General features: G+C 42.3%; 1 pseudogene; it reads left to right on the top strand.

Moving 5' to 3' along the window:
* Positions 1-16,946, top strand: part of LOC141194381 (uncharacterized) — a 32,861-nt pseudogene that overhangs the window by 5,389 nt on the left and 10,526 nt on the right.

Consider the following 16,946-nt stretch of genomic DNA (forward strand, 5'->3'; position numbering starts at 1 on the left):
CTGATTTAACCCCTTCCCGCAGACAGTTTTGTGTTCCTAATCAGGGACCATTTTTCAAATCTGACGTGTGTCACTTTACAGTGGGTATGGAAAGTATTCACACCCCTTTACATTTTTCACTCTTTGTTTTATTGCATCCATTTGGTAAATTCTAAAAAGTTTTTTTTTTTTCTCATTAAAGTACACTCTGCACCCCATCTTGACTGAAAACGCCCCTGAAATGTAGCATTTTTGCAAATTTATTAAAAAAAGAAAAACTAAAATATCACAGACCAAATGAGAATCATGAGCTCAAAGGAACTGCCCAAGGAGCTCAGAGACAGAATTGTGGCAAGGGACAGATCTGGCCAAGGTTACAAAAGAAGTCTTCCAAGACATGGGCTTCCAGCCAAACTGAACAATCGTGGGAGAAGAGCCTTGGTGAGAGAGGTAAAGAAGAACCCAAATATCACTTTGCTTGAGCTCTAGAGATGCAGTAGGGAGATGGGAGAAAATTCCACAAAGTCAACTATCACTGCAGCCCTCCACCCGTCGGGCCTTTATGGCAGAGTGGCCCGACGGAAACCTCTCCTCAGTGCAAGACATATGAAAGCCCGCATAGAGTTTGCTCAAAAACACATTAAGGACTCCCAGTCTATGAGAAATAAGATTCTCTGGTCTGATGAGATGAAGATAGAACTTTTTGGTGATAATTCTAAGCAGTATGTGTAGAGTAAACCAGGCACTGCTTATCACCTGCCCAATACAATCCCAACAGTGAAACATGGTGGTGGCAGCATCGTGCTATGTGGGTGTTTTTCAGGAACAGGGACAGGACGACTGGTTGCAATTGAAGGAAACATGAATGCGGCCAAGTACAGAGATATCCTGGATGAAAACCTCTTCCAGAGTGCTCTGGACCTCAGACTTGGACGAAGGCTCACCTTCCAAGGAATGTCCGCTTATCTGCTTAATTTAAATATTACCCCCGCCCCTGCACGTCACAGGGCCCTGTAGCGTGCAGTCTAAAGCTGAACATCCCTCTTATGCACAATGTGCATATAGCTGAAGGTGCTTTTTTTTCTCTCCCTGCGCTGTTATACTGATCTGCTCTAGTGCGCAGTTGCCGGGAGTCACTGTGACTTCTGCTCCAGTGACCTCCGGCGTGCGCAACAATGAGGTTTGGTTCCCACTTCCTCTCGGCATCCTGCTATCCGAGAGGAAGGGGGGACCAAACCTCATTGTTGCGCATGCCGGAGGTCACTGGAGCGGAAGTCACAGTGACTCCCGGTGCCTGTGCACTAGAGCAGATCAGTATAATAGCGCAGGGAGAAAACAAATAGCACCTTCAGCTATATAATCATTGCGCATGCGTGGGATGTTTAGCTCTAGACTGCCGTCACTGGGCCATGTGACGTACAGGGACGGGCAGGGGAGCAGGGGAATATTTAAATTAGGCATATGGTTGGGCATTTCTTGGCGTCCCCTGATGCCATGCTCAGGAAAATGGATTTAATAAAAATATATTTCTCTGCTATCAGACCTCTGATATGGGACATACAGGTAAGTATAGATTTACATTTCTATAACCTGTATGCCCATATTAGAGGTCTGATAACTCCCAGGGGGTGACAGATTCCCTTTAATTCTTCATTTTACACTGGATTTACTCAGCTGGGGCTGAATACAACTCCCATCATTGACAAGGGACAATGATGAGAGTTGGTTTCAGCAGCCAGCGCTTGGTATCAGTGCTAACTGTACTGCTTTTCCCAGGCGCCGGTACGTGTCACACTGACATACGGACTGGACACTGATGTGTTACATGGACATACAGATACATGGATGTCACCCGTATGCCACAGAGATGTCACATACAGATGGCACATGGACACAGACCACGGATCTCACCAGTACTAGTTTTTCCTATATGGGAATCACCAGGACATGTGAAGGAGGCCTAAGAAGGTATATTCTTCAGCCAAGGCCTCAGATGCCAATCTATGTATTGTGACAGTGGCTCTGTTAGTGAACCTTTGCCCGCCACAATTAGGGTGGCCCATAGGGGCTGTCAAAGACTTGTGGAATTTTGGAATAAAATACCAATTATTTGGGGGTACATAATACGTTTTTCAGCCTTCTTTTAGAATTTTGCCGAGCTCTACAAAATTACGCAATAAAGATTGTAATTTATTTCTAAATTTAAAGTTCATTGCGGAAAAATCTGCAGCACGTCCATTAATTTTGAGGAAACGCAGCGTAATTGCCGCCATTGACTTGCATTGAATCGCATAATATCCGCATGACTACATGTGCACATGCGGATATTAAGCGATTCAATCCAGACCCGGGTACCATAGTACCTGTAGTTAAAAAAGAATTAAAAGAAAAGAAAAACACCCAGTCTCCTGTACGGTTCGTCCGGTGTCTTCGGCGGCTCGCGGTGGTGTAAAAGGACCTTCCATGACGTCATTTAGTCATGTGACGGGTCACGCGACCGCTGACGTCATGGAAAGTCCTTTTACACCACCGCGAGCCGTTGAAGACACTGGAGAAGGAGACCGGAGGCCATCGGAAGGTGAGCATGATTTTTTTTTTTTCGCCATTTTGTTCTTTTTTTTACTATTGATGCTGCATTTGCAGCATCGTAACTTGGTCACACTTTATAAATCCATGCCGGTTGAATGGATTTATATAGTGTGAACAAGTTGTCAAGCACTTTCCAAGTGATGCTAAAATCGCTTGGAAAAGCGCTTGACAACTCGCATGCGGAAATGCATGCAAAAACACTTGACAAACGCTTCCACCTGGCAGGAAAAACGCATATACAATCCTCATGTACAATCCGCATGCGTTTTTCCTGCCAGGTAGATGCAGAAAAAATCTGGAGAATTTCAGCATCGTGGGCACTTAGGGTATGTGCACACGATGCAGAAATGAAGCAGAAAATTTCTGCATCATTTCTGCATCTCCCTGGCAGAAAAAACGCATGCAGATTGTGCATGCGTTTTTCCTGCGGAATACATGCGGATTCACATGCTTTTCCACATGCGTTTCCGCATGTGGATTTACAAGCGCTTTCCAGGCGATTTTAGCATCACCTGGAAAGTGCTTGACAACTAGGTCACACTATATAAATCCATGCAAACAGCATGGATTTATATAGTGTGACCCGAGAGAGTGTATATACTTACCTCCGATGGCCCCCGGTGTCCTGCTCACTCCGTTCTCCCTCGCCGGCAACTTTGAATTGAAAGACCTGCCGACGTCAGCGTCACGTGACCCGTCACATGACTCTGACGTCAGCGCAGGTCCTACAACTCACTGCAAGTGCCGGGAACCAAGCAGGAGCGGTGCGCGGGCCGACAGAAGGTAAGGATACATTTATTTTTTATTTTATTCTTTTGTTACAGCTTTTTTAATGGTACCTGGGTGTGGATGAGACTCTCCTGTCCTCCACACCCGGGTACCATCCGCACATTAGAACGCGCCAATAACGCAAGTACAGATGCAGTCTTGCGGAATTGGCGCGTTCTAATGCAAGTCAATGGCGGCGAAAACGCCGCGTTTCCGCAAAATTAATTGACATGCTGCGGATTTTTGAGCGCAGTGTTTATGCTGGGAAAAATCCGCATCATGGGCACAGCACATGCGGATTTCAATTGGGGAACATTGCTTCCCTTCTACCATGCGTTTTTCAAGCGTTTCCGCGGCGTTTACGCAACTGCAAAAACGCCGCGGAAACGCATTAAATACGCATCGTGTGAACTCAGCCTTAGCCTAAAAAACTTCACTTCAGGTTCTCAGATGCTGAGAGTGAATTCTGTTCTGTAGGCAGATAGCAAAGTCGCATCTCTTTGAAGGGAGACAACACTGAATCCTTGATACCTGATCACACATGGAGTTTCTCCTGGTTTTCTGGATGTAATTAAAGGTGCGGCAGTGCTGAATGTTTTGAACAGATGGATTTTTTTTTACTGCTTTAAAAAAAGTCAAATTGAATATTTGCAAAGTCAGATTCATTCATTAAACAAAAATGTAAGCCCTGTAATAACAGTGAAGTGTTCGCCTCATCTATCATGAAGTCAGCCAACTTACTAATAGTGAGATCTTTTGTATAGTTTCCGTCCAGTGTCTCCAAGCAACTTGCTTCTATTTTGTTCCTGTTTTTCTTGGGTCGTCTCCTCTGGTCGATTTCCTAAAAGGATATTTAATGCATCGGGTGTAGAAAATGTTTTGGAGATTTTTCGCGGCGGTTTCTGGACAGACTGCTGGAAACTTTCTGATGTGCTGGAGTCTGAATCTGTAGTCCAATAATCAGTTGATCTTTTTTTCTGATATTTCCACTGTCTGATTTTTTGTTGACCCCAGTGGAAAATCCGACCAGCGTTATAATCTGATTTGTCTCGTAAAAATGTATCTATCTTTCTTTCTCTGCTTTATATCCATCTGCATATGGACCAATTTCTTCTCTAATTTGGAGAAAAACGTTGTAACTGGATTATTTGTGCCTCTAGTGAGAAGTTGAAGTTCTATTTTTACTTTTTCCAACTCTATGGCTACTTCATTATATTCTTTTTCGTTCTGCTTAAGGATTAAATGCATCAGAATTTTTGGTGTAGTTTAAGTGTGTTTTTTTCCCAAGATATCACAAAGTTCTTTTTTTTGGGAAATTGAAACATCTCTTTGAAGACTCAGAGCGCCCTAGGGACTCGTTCACGTTCCTGATTAGATTTAAGGGAATTAATCTTCCAAAATAGGCGGTATCTCCTTTTCCGCTAAATGAGTTATTCTTCTTTCCCGAGACTGGATACTGATGACCTGTAACTCATAGTTTAGGTTGCAGTCCATAAAAATTGCACCTGCGTCTGCACATAGTGCCCAGATTGTGCTCCAGGAGACCCACACCGTAAATGAAGAGGGTTCTTCTCACTATAGTAATGCCAAATACATGGATGATAAATGTGTTTTGGGCACCCTGCAAGGCTCAGAAGTGAGGGGGACATCTGACTGTGGGAGAGCGGATATTGCTGGATTGGTTTATGGAAGCCATGTTGCTTTTCAAGAGCCTTTGAGCCACTAATAATGTGAAAATCTCTGTTTTTCCACTGACAGATGATGGACCTGAGTGGGGACTTGATTATTGTGAGATGTGTAGAAGTTTTTATTGGTATTATTTTCACCTACATAACATTGTTTGGAGGCTTTTTATTCCATATTTGGGAGGCAGAATGAACAAATAGTTGAACACCACGCTCCACTGGTTCATGCTATGAAGTTTTCTATTAGACTGTGAACTGTCATTGTCTTAGTGAATAATTCAATATTTTTACATAACTTCCCATTTGTACGGACAGTTTAAGTAGAAATGTTAAAAAATATAAATTTCAAGAATATTTTATTCAAAAATAATAATTGGTTTTATTCTTGGCAGATGACAGTACCAGGAGATCAGAGGGACAGCTGACATCTTCAGTTTTTAAATCAGATGATCTTGAGATCCCACAGGATACAATTGAAGTGAATGCCATTACTCCAGATATACCATCATCCCTTCACAGCAAAGATCAATCATCTGATCCTATGAAACATGTCCTGTCTTCTGATTCATTACCGACTACTAAGGAAAATCAAAGTCACAAAATAAGCATTAAAAAACAAACTGCTCCTAAAGCAAAGAAGCCATTTTCCTGTTCAGAATGTGGGAAATGTTTTAACCAGAATTGGATCCTTGTTAATCACCAGAGAACTCACACAGGAGAGAAGCCTTTTTCATGCTCAGAATGTGGGAAATGTTTTGTAAAGAAATCACTCCTTAATAGACATCAGAGAATTCACACAGGGGAGAAGCCGTTTTCATGTTCAGAATGTGGGAAATGTTTTGTACAGAAATCACAGCTTATCTCACATCAGAAAACTCACACAGGAGAGAAGCCTTTTTCATGCTCAGAATGTGGGAAATGTTTTAACTACAAATCAGTTCTTGTTAATCACCAGAAAACTCACACAGGGGAGAAGCCGTTTTCATGTTCAGAATGTGGGAAATGTTTTGTAGAGAAATCACTCCTTAATAGACATCAGTGAATTCACACAGGGGAGAAGCCTTTTTCATGTTCAGAATGTGAGAAATGTTTTAAGTACAAATCAGTGCTTGTTAATCACCAGAGAACTCACACAGGAGAGAAACCTTTTTCATGTTCAGAATGTGGAAAATATTTTAACCAGAAATCAGATCTTGTTAGTCACCAGACACTTCACACAGGGGAGAAGCCGTTTTCATGTTCTTAATGTGGAATATATTTTACGAGGAAATCAGCTGTTAATAAACATCAGAAAAGTCACACAGTGAAGGAGCCTTTTTCCTGTTCAGAAAGTGGGAATTGTTTAACCATAAATTGATTTTTGTTATTCACCAAATAACTCACTCAGGGGAAAAGCCTTTTTCATGTTCAGAATGTGGGAAATGTTTTAACCCCATTCTGATATTTGTGGTAATAGTACGTCATGGTGCCTTGGGCCTATTGGGCCAATGACGTACTATTACTTCATGTGGTGATCACGCCCGCACACAAGCGGTGCGGGCCGATCGCCGCTGAGTGTCAGCTGATTGTCACAGCTGACACCCGATACTATGTGCAGGGAGCGGTCCCACATCGCTCCCTGCACATTAACCCCCGAAATGTTGAGATCGAGGTCAAGGAAAGGGAAGAGTCGATACTTACCTCCTCTGCCGGTGTCCCACGCTATCTGCGGTGGCTCCTGGATGTTGTTATGATGACCCGATGTCGTCATGACAACATCCGGGTCACCAGACAGCAGGAAGTTACTTTGGTCATGCGCAGTGCATGACCAAAGTAACTTCTCCCTCTGCAGCTGTGACAACCTGGATAGCACAGAGATGCTGCTGCATTCCTAGGCTATACAGGCGATCTGAATGTGAAAAGTGAAAGTCCCATAGTGGGACAATGTGTAAAAGTACCAAAAGTCTCAGAAAGTGAAAAAAAAAATTGTACAAATATTTAAATAAATAATCAAAAAAAAATATATATATATATACTGTACCCATAAATAAATATTATTGTGAAAAAAAAAGCAATAAAATTACACATATGTGGTATCGCCGGGTCGAACGACCTGACCTATAAAACTGTCCCACTAGTTAACCCCTTTAGTGAACACGGTAAAAAAAAAAAACACAAATCAAAAAACAATGCTTTATCATCATACCGCCAAATAAAAAATGCAATAAAATGCGATCAAAAAGACGAATGCAAATAGAAATGGTACCGCTGAAAACGTCACCTTGTTCCCCAAAAAACAAGCTGCCATACAGCTCCATCAGCCAAAAAATAAAATAGTTATAGCTCTCAGAATAAAGAGATACAAAAAAATTATTTTTTGTATAAAATAGTTTTTATTGTGTAAAAGCGGCAAAACATAAAAAAGATATAAATGTGGAACCACTGTAAACGTACTGACCTGAAGAATTATGCTGCCTTATCAATTCTACCACACGCGGAACGGCATAAAAAAAAAACAATTCCTGAATTGTTGGTTTTTGTTTAGTCTGCCTCCCAAAAATCAGAATAGAAAGCAATCAAAAAATGTCACTTTGCCTGAAAATGGTACCAATAAAAACGTCAACTTGTCCTGCAAAAAACAAGCCGTCACATGACTCTGTCAGCCAAAATGTGGAAAAATTATATCTCTCAAAATATGGTGATGCAAAAACTAGTCTTTGCAAAAAAAAAAAAGCGTCTTTTAGTGTGACAGCTGTCAGTCATAAAAAACTGATATGATTCTGGTATCGCTGTAATCGAACCGACCCGAAGAATAAAGTCATCTAATCAATTATACCACACGAGGAATGGCGTAAAAAATAAACTTTAGGGTTGGGCTAGAGTTAGGGTTGGGCTATGGTTAGGGTTGGGCTAGGGTTAGGGTTGGGCTAGAGTTAGGGTTAGGGTTGGGCCAGGGTTAGGCTAGGGTTATGGTTGGGCTAGGGTCGGGGTTGGGCTAGGGTTATGGTTGGGGTTGGGCTAGGGTTATGGTTGGGTTAGGGATGTGCTAGGGTTGGGATTGTGTTGGGGTAGGGATTTTTTCAACAGTAAAGAAAAAAATGACGACAATATGGCGACTAGTGTTGAGCGCAAGTGCTCGCTACTTCAGTTTGCATCGAGAGCTTGGATATGCACCGAGTATTGCGGGTGCTCGAGTCTCCACCCCATATGTTTTGCCAAAAAAAACTTGCGGGAATTGCCTGCCATGCACAAGCGATCCCCCGCATGTTTTTTTTGGGGTGTCTAATAACCATGAAACATGCGGGCGGGAACTCGAGCATGTCACTTGAGCACCCGCGATACATGGTGCATACCCGTGTACAAAAATGCAAACTCAAGTAGCGAGCACTTGTGCTCAAGACTAATGACAACTTATTCAATATGATGACCTACTGTTATCAAATTCTGTGTCCCACCTCTAGGTTCAAAATATATACAGTACAGACCAAAAGTTTGGACACACCTTCTCATTTAAAGATTTTTCTGTATTTTCTTGACTATGGAAATTGTACATTCACACTGAAGGCATCAAAACTATGAATTAACACATGTGGAATTATATACTTAACAAAAAAGTGTGAAACAACTGAAAATATGTCTTATATTCTAGGTTCCTCAAAGTAGCCACCTTTTGCTTTGATGACTGCTTCGCACACTCTTGGCATTCTCTTGATGAGCTTCAAGAGGTAGTCACCGGAAATGGTCTTCCAACAATCTTGAAGGAGATCCCAGAGATGCTTAGCACTTGTTGGCCCTTTTGCCTTCACTCTGCGGTCAAGCTCACCCCAAACCATCTCGATTGGGTTCAGGTCTGGTGACTGTGGAGGCCAGGTCATCTGGCGTAGCACCCCATCACTCTACCTCTTGGTCAAATAGCGCTTACACAGCCTGGATGTGTGTTTGGGGTCATAGTCCTGTTGAAAAATAAATAATGGTCCAACTAAACGCAAACCGGATGGAATAGCATGCCGCTGCAAGATGCTGTGGTAGCCATGCTGGTTCAGTATGCCTTCAATTTTGAATAAATCCCCAACAGTGTCGCCAGCAAAGCACCCCCACACCATCACACCTCCTCCTCCATGCTTCACGGTGGGAACCAGGTATGTAGAGTCCATCCGTTCACCTTTTCTGCGTTGCACAAAGACAAAGTGGTTGGAACCAAAGATCTCAAATTTGGACTCATCAGACCAAAGCACAGATTTTCACTGGTCTGTTGTTCATTCCTTGTGTTCTTTAGCCCAAACAAGTCTCTTCTGCTTGTTGCCTGTCCTTAGCAGTGGTTTCCTAGCAGCTATTTTACCATAAAGGCCTGCTGCACAAAGTCTCCTCTTAACAGTTGTTGAAGAGATGTGTCTGCTGCTAGAACTCTGTGTGGCATTGACCTGGTCTCTAATCTGAGCTGCTGTTAACCTGCGATTTCTGAGGCAGGTGACTCAGATAAACTTATCCTCAGAAGCAGAGGTGACTCTTGGTCTTCCTTTCCTGGGGCGGTCCTCATGTGAGCCAGTTTCTTGCTAGCGCTTGATGGTTTTTGCAACTGCACTTAGGGACACTTTCAAAGTTTGCCCAATTTTTCGGACTGACTGACCTTCATTTCTTAAATTAATGATGGTCACTCGTTTTTCTTTACTTAGCTGCTTTTTTCTTGCCATAATACAAAATCTAACAGTCTATTCAGTAGGACTATCAGCTGTGTATCCACCAGACTTCTGCACAACACAACTGATGGTCCCAACCCCATTTATAAGGCAAGAAATCCCACTTATTAAACCTGACAGGGCACACCTGTGAAGTGAAAACCATTTCCGGTGACTACCTCTTGAAGATCATCAAGAGAATGCCAAGAGTGTGCGAAGCAGTCATCAAAGCAAAAGGTGGTTACTTTGAAGAACCTAGAATATAAGACATATTTTCAGTTGTTTCACACTTTCTTGTTAAGTATATAATTCCACATGTGTTAATTCATAGTTTTGATGCCTTCAGTGTGAATGTACAATTTTCATAGTCATGAAAATACAGAAAAATCTTTAAATGAGAAGGTGTGTCCAAACTTTTGGTCTGTACTGTATCTCTCTGGTTTAAGGGCATAAAAATTCAAATTTTCAAAATTGCTGATTTTTTTGATGTTCAGCATGTGGGAAATGTTTTATCCAGAAATCGCATCTTGATAGCCACCAGAGAACCCACACAGGGAAGAAGCCTTTTTCATGTTAAGAATGTGGGAAATATTTTAGCCATCAATTAGCTTTTGTTAAGCACCAGATAACCCACACAGGGGAAAAGCCTTTTTCCTGTTCAGAATGTGGGAAATGTTATGTGAAGAAATCATCTCTTCTTAATCACCAGAGAATTCACACAGGGGAGAAGCCTTTTTTATGATCAGAATGTGAGAATTTTTTTTTTTAATCGGTAAACTTTATTGAACACCAAATAACATAGTTTACAGCAGAATAATTATTTTACATGTCATCATACAGTACATGTACAGGAATTGTACCTATATAAACCAATTGCTCATTAAATGTCATTCAAATAACGACCATATAGTTCTCCCGTTCCCAACCCAGAAATAACATCCACCCTCCCCACCGTATCTGACAGTGTACATTACAGTAAAACCATACCCACACTCAAGTAGGTGTTACTCTTAGACAGTTAGTCAAGTACATCAACCTACTACCCAGACCGGTGATGATCATAATTTATACGATCATTAAATTAAATAAGACATCTCTAGCCAGCTCTTCCGAAACCACAGCTGTGCAACTAATCCAGTCTCCCCATACTTTACCCAATGTACCAATCGTCCCCTCTTGATATAAACCTTTTTTTCCATTAAAATAGTAGAGTTGAGAGCTTGGACCACTTCTTCTACACAGGGTTGTCTGGTTGCCAGCTAGTGTTTGGCAATGGATGGATCTTCTAGTCTGGCAGAGTATTTTAGCAATAACTAACTGTACCTGGGGAGATCCTCCCACCTCCCCCGTTAATCCGAACACACAGGTTTTCGCACTAAGAGTGGTTTGAATATTAAACATCTCTGCTATTAATCTATGTCAGGGTTCCACAGGGACAACACCGGGGAGATCACACAATATCTCACCACTGTCTTCACTCTGTCAGGATTTCGTCAGTGATCCGTGCGCACACGATCTAGACTACTCACTACGCAGATATCGGCAAGCGAGCAGAAAGCGAATGGCGTCACACCTCCGGATTCCAACACATGGAATATGTGTATACGCCCCTGTACGATTATTGCACTGCTTATCACCTGCCCAATACAATCCCAACAGTGAAACATGGTGGTGGCAGCATCGTGCTATGTGGGTGTTTTTCAGGTACAGGGACAGGACGACTGGTTGCAATTGAAGGAAACATGAATGCGGCCAAGTACAGAGATATCCTGGATGAAAACCTCTTCCAGAGTGCTCTGGACCTCAGACTTGGACGAAGGCTCACCTTCCAAGGAATGTCCGCTTATCTGCTTAATTTAAATATTACCCCCGCCCCTGCACGTCACAGGGCCCTGTAGCGTGCAGTCTAAAGCTGAACATCCCTCTTATGCACAATGTGCATATAGCTGAAGGTGCTTTTTTTTCTCTCCCTGCGCTGTTATACTGATCTGCTCTAGTGCGCAGTTGCCGGGAGTCACTGTGACTTCTGCTCCAGTGACCTCCGGCGTGCGCAACAATGAGGTTTGGTTCCCACTTCCTCTCGGCATCCTGCTATCCGAGAGGAAGGGGGGACCAAACCTCATTGTTGCGCATGCCGGAGGTCACTGGAGCGGAAGTCACAGTGACTCCCGGTGCCTGTGCACTAGAGCAGATCAGTATAATAGCGCAGGGAGAAAACAAATAGCACCTTCAGCTATATAATCATTGCGCATGCGTGGGATGTTTAGCTCTAGACTGCCGTCACTGGGCCATGTGACGTACAGGGACGGGCAGGGGAGCAGGGGAATATTTAAATTAGGCATATGGTTGGGCATTTCTTGGCGTCCCCTGATGCCATGCTCAGGAAAATGGATTTAATAAAAATATATTTCTCTGCTATCAGACCTCTGATATGGGACATACAGGTAAGTATAGATTTACATTTCTATAACCTGTATGCCCATATTAGAGGTCTGATAACTCCCAGGGGGTGACAGATTCCCTTTAATTCTTCATTTTACACTGGATTTACTCAGCTGGGGCTGAATACAACTCCCATCATTGACAAGGGACAATGATGAGAGTTGGTTTCAGCAGCCAGCGCTTGGTATCAGTGCTAACTGTACTGCTTTTCCCAGGCGCCGGTACGTGTCACACTGACATACGGACTGGACACTGATGTGTTACATGGACATACAGATACATGGATGTCACCCGTATGCCACAGAGATGTCACATACAGATGGCACATGGACACAGACCACGGATCTCACCAGTACTAGTTTTTCCTATATGGGAATCACCAGGACATGTGAAGGAGGCCTAAGAAGGTATATTCTTCAGCCAAGGCCTCAGATGCCAATCTATGTATTGTGACAGTGGCTCTGTTAGTGAACCTTTGCCCGCCACAATTAGGGTGGCCCATAGGGGCTGTCAAAGACTTGTGGAATTTTGGAATAAAATACCAATTATTTGGGGGTACATAATACGTTTTTCAGCCTTCTTTTAGAATTTTGCCGAGCTCTACAAAATTACGCAATAAAGATTGTAATTTATTTCTAAATTTAAAGTTCATTGCGGAAAAATCTGCAGCACGTCCATTAATTTTGAGGAAACGCAGCGTAATTGCCGCCATTGACTTGCATTGAATCGCATAATATCCGCATGACTACATGTGCACATGCGGATATTAAGCGATTCAATCCAGACCCGGGTACCATAGTACCTGTAGTTAAAAAAGAATTAAAAGAAAAGAAAAACACCCAGTCTCCTGTACGGTTCGTCCGGTGTCTTCGGCGGCTCGCGGTGGTGTAAAAGGACCTTCCATGATGTCATTTAGTCATGTGACGGGTCACGCGACCGCTGACGTCATGGAAAGTCCTTTTACACCACCGCGAGCCGTTGAAGACACTGGAGAAGGAGACCGGAGGCCATCGGAAGGTGAGCATGATTTTTTTTTTTTCGCCATTTTGTTCTTTTTTTTACTATTGATGCTGCATTTGCAGCATCGTAACTTGGTCACACTTTATAAATCCATGCCGGTTGAATGGATTTATATAGTGTGAACAAGTTGTCATGCACTTTCCAAGTGATGCTAAAATCGCTTGGAAAAGCGCTTGACAACTCGCATGCGGAAATGCATGCAAAAACACTTGACAAACGCTTCCACCTGGCAGGAAAAACGCATATACAATCCTCATGTACAATCCGCATGCGTTTTTCCTGCCAGGTAGATGCAGAAAAAATCTGGAGAATTTCAGCATCGTGGGCACTTAGGGTATGTGCACACGATGCAGAAATGAAGCAGAAAATTTCTGCATCATTTCTGCATCTCCCTGGCAGAAAAAACGCATGCAGATTGTGCATGCGTTTTTCCTGCGGAATACATGCGGATTCACATGCTTTTCCACATGCGTTTCCGCATGTGGATTTACAAGCGCTTTCCAGGCGATTTTAGCATCACCTGGAAAGTGCTTGACAACTAGGTCACACTATATAAATCCATGCAAACAGCATGGATTTATATAGTGTGACCCGAGAGAGTGTATATACTTACCTCCGATGGCCCCCGGTGTCCTGCTCACTCCGTTCTCCCTCGCCGGCAACTTTGAATTGAAAGACCTGCCGACGTCAGCGTCACGTGACCCGTCACATGACTCTGACGTCAGCGCAGGTCCTACAACTCACTGCAAGTGCCGGGAACCAAGCAGGAGCGGTGCGCGGGCCGACAGAAGGTAAGGATACATTTATTTTTTATTTTATTCTTTTGTTACAGCTTTTTTAATGGTACCTGGGTGTGGATGAGACTCTCCTGTCCTCCACACCCGGGTACCATCCGCACATTAGAACGCGCCAATAACGCAAGTACAGATGCAGTCTTGCGGAATTGGCGCGTTCTAATGCAAGTCAATGGCGGCGAAAACGCCGCGTTTCCGCAAAATTAATTGACATGCTGCAGATTTTTGAGCGCAGCGTTTATGCTGCGGAAAAATCCGCATCATGGGCACAGCACATGCGGATTTCAATTGGGGAACATTGCTTCCCTTCTACCATGCGTTTTTTCAAGCGTTTCCGCGGCGTTTACGCAACTGCAAAAACGCCGCGGAAACGCATTAAATACGCATCGTGTGAACTCAGCCTTAGCCTAAAAAACTTCACTCCAGGTTCTCAGATGCTGAGAGTGAATTCTGTTCTGTAGGCAGATAGCAAAGTCGCATCTCTTTGAAGGGAGACAACACTGAATCCTTGATACCTGATCACACATGGAGTTTCTCCTGGTTTTCTGGATGTAATTAAAGGTGCGGCAGTGCTGAATGTTTTGAACAGATGGATTTTTTTTTACTGCTTTAAAAAAAGTCAAATTGAATATTTGCAAAGTCAGATTCATTCATTAAACAAAAATGTAAGCCCTGTAATAACAGTGAAGTGTTCGCCTCATCTATCATGAAGTCAGCCAACTTACTAATAGTGAGATCTTTTGTATAGTTTCCGTCCAGTGTCTCCAAGCAACTTGCTTCTATTTTGTTCCTGTTTTTCTTGGGTCGTCTCCTCTGGTCGATTTCCTAAAAGGATATTTAATGCATCGGGTGTAGAAAATGTTTTGGAGATTTTTCGCGGCGGTTTCTGGACAGACTGCTGGAAACTTTCTGATGTGCTGGAGTCTGAATCTGTAGTCCAATAATCAGTTGATCTTTTTTTCTGATATTTCCACTGTCTGATTTTTTTGTTGACCCCAGTGGAAAATCCGACCAGCGTTATAATCTGATTTGTCTCGTAAAAATGTATCTATCTTTCTTTCTCTGCTTTATATCCATCTGCATATGGACCAATTTCTTCTCTAATTTGGAGAAAAACGTTGTAACTGGATTATTTGTGCCTCTAGTGAGAAGTTGAAGTTCTATTTTTACTTTTTCCAACTCTATGGCTACTTCATTATATTCTTTTTCGTTCTGCTTAAGGATTAAATGCATCAGAATTTTTGGTGTAGTTTAAGTGTGTTTTTTTCCCAAGATATCACAAAGTTCTTTTTTTTGGGAAATTGAAACATCTCTTTGAAGACTCAGAGCGCCCTAGGGACTCGTTCACGTTCCTGATTAGATTTAAGGGAATTAATCTTCCAAAATAGGCGGTATCTCCTTTTCCGCTAAATGAGTTATTCTTCTTTCCCGAGACTGGATACTGATGACCTGTAACTCATAGTTTAGGTTGCAGTCCATAAAAATTGCACCTGCGTCTGCACATAGTGCCCAGATTGTGCTCCAGGAGACCCACACCGTAAATGAAGAGGGTTCTTCTCACTATAGTAATGCCAAATACATGGATGATAAATGTGTTTTGGGCACCCTGCAAGGCTCAGAAGTGAGGGGGAGATCTGACTTTGGGAGAGCGGATATTGCTGGATTGGTTTATGGAAGCCATGTTGCTTTTCAAGAGCCTTTGAGCCACTGATAATGTGGAAATCTCTGTTTTTCCACTGACAGATGATGGACCTGAGTGGGGACTTGATTATTGTGAGATGTGTAGAAGTTTTTATTGGTATTATTTTCACCTACATAACATTGTTTGGAGGCTTTTTATTCCATATTTGGGAGGCAGAATGAACAAATAGTTGAACATCACGCTCCACTGGTTCATGCTATGAAGTTTTCTATTAGACTGTGAACTGTCATTGTCTTAGTGAATAATTCAATATTTTTACATAACTTCCCATTTGTACGGACAGTTTAAGTAGAAATGTTAAAAAATATAAATTTCAAGAATATTTTATTCAAAAATAATAATTGGTTTTATTCTTGGCAGATGACAGTACCAGGAGATCAGAGGGACAGCTGACATCTTCAGTTTTTAAATCAGATGATCTTGAGATCCCACAGGATACAATTGAAGTGAATGCCATTACTCCAGATATACCATCATCCCTTCACAGCAAAGATCAATCATCTGATCCTATGAAACATGTCCTGTCTTCTGATTCATTACCGACTACTAAGGAAAATCAAAGTCACAAAATAAGCATTAAAAAACAAACTGCTCCTAAAGCAAAGAAGCCATTTTCCTGTTCAGAATGTGGGAAATGTTTTAACCAGAATTGGATCCTTGTTAATCACCAGAGAACTCACACAGGAGAGAAGCCTTTTTCATGCTCAGAATGTGGGAAATGTTTTGTAAAGAAATCACTCCTTAATAGACATCAGAGAATTCACACAGGGGAGAAGCCGTTTTCATGTTCAGAATGTGGGAAATGTTTTGTACAGAAATCACAGCTTATCTCACATCAGAAAACTCACACAGGAGAGAAGCCTTTTTCATGCTCAGAATGTGGGAAATGTTTTAACTACAAATCAGTTCTTGTTAATCACCAGAAAACTCACACAGGGGAGAAGCCGTTTTCATGTTCAGAATGTGGGAAATGTTTTGTAGAGAAATCACTCCTTAATAGACATCAGTGAATTCACACAGGGGAGAAGCCTTTTTCATGTTCAGAATGTGAGAAATGTTTTAAGTACAAATCAGTGCTTGTTAATCACCAGAGAACTCACACAGGAGAGAAACCTTTTTCATGTTCAGAATGTGGAAAATATTTTAACCAGAAATCAGATCTTGTTAGTCACCAGACACTTCACACAGGGGAGAAGCCGTTTTCATGTTCTTAATGTGGAATATATTTTACGAGGAAATCAGCTGTTAATAAACATCAGAAAAGTCACACAGTGAAGGAGCCTTTTTCCTGTTCAGAAAGTGGGAATTGTTT

Source organism: Phyllobates terribilis, unplaced genomic scaffold (assembly GCF_046119375.1).
Source record: "Phyllobates terribilis strain yellow unplaced genomic scaffold, ASM4611937v1 Scaffold_70__1_contigs__length_7381418, whole genome shotgun sequence".
NCBI classification, from domain to species: Eukaryota; Metazoa; Chordata; class Amphibia; order Anura; family Dendrobatidae; genus Phyllobates; species Phyllobates terribilis.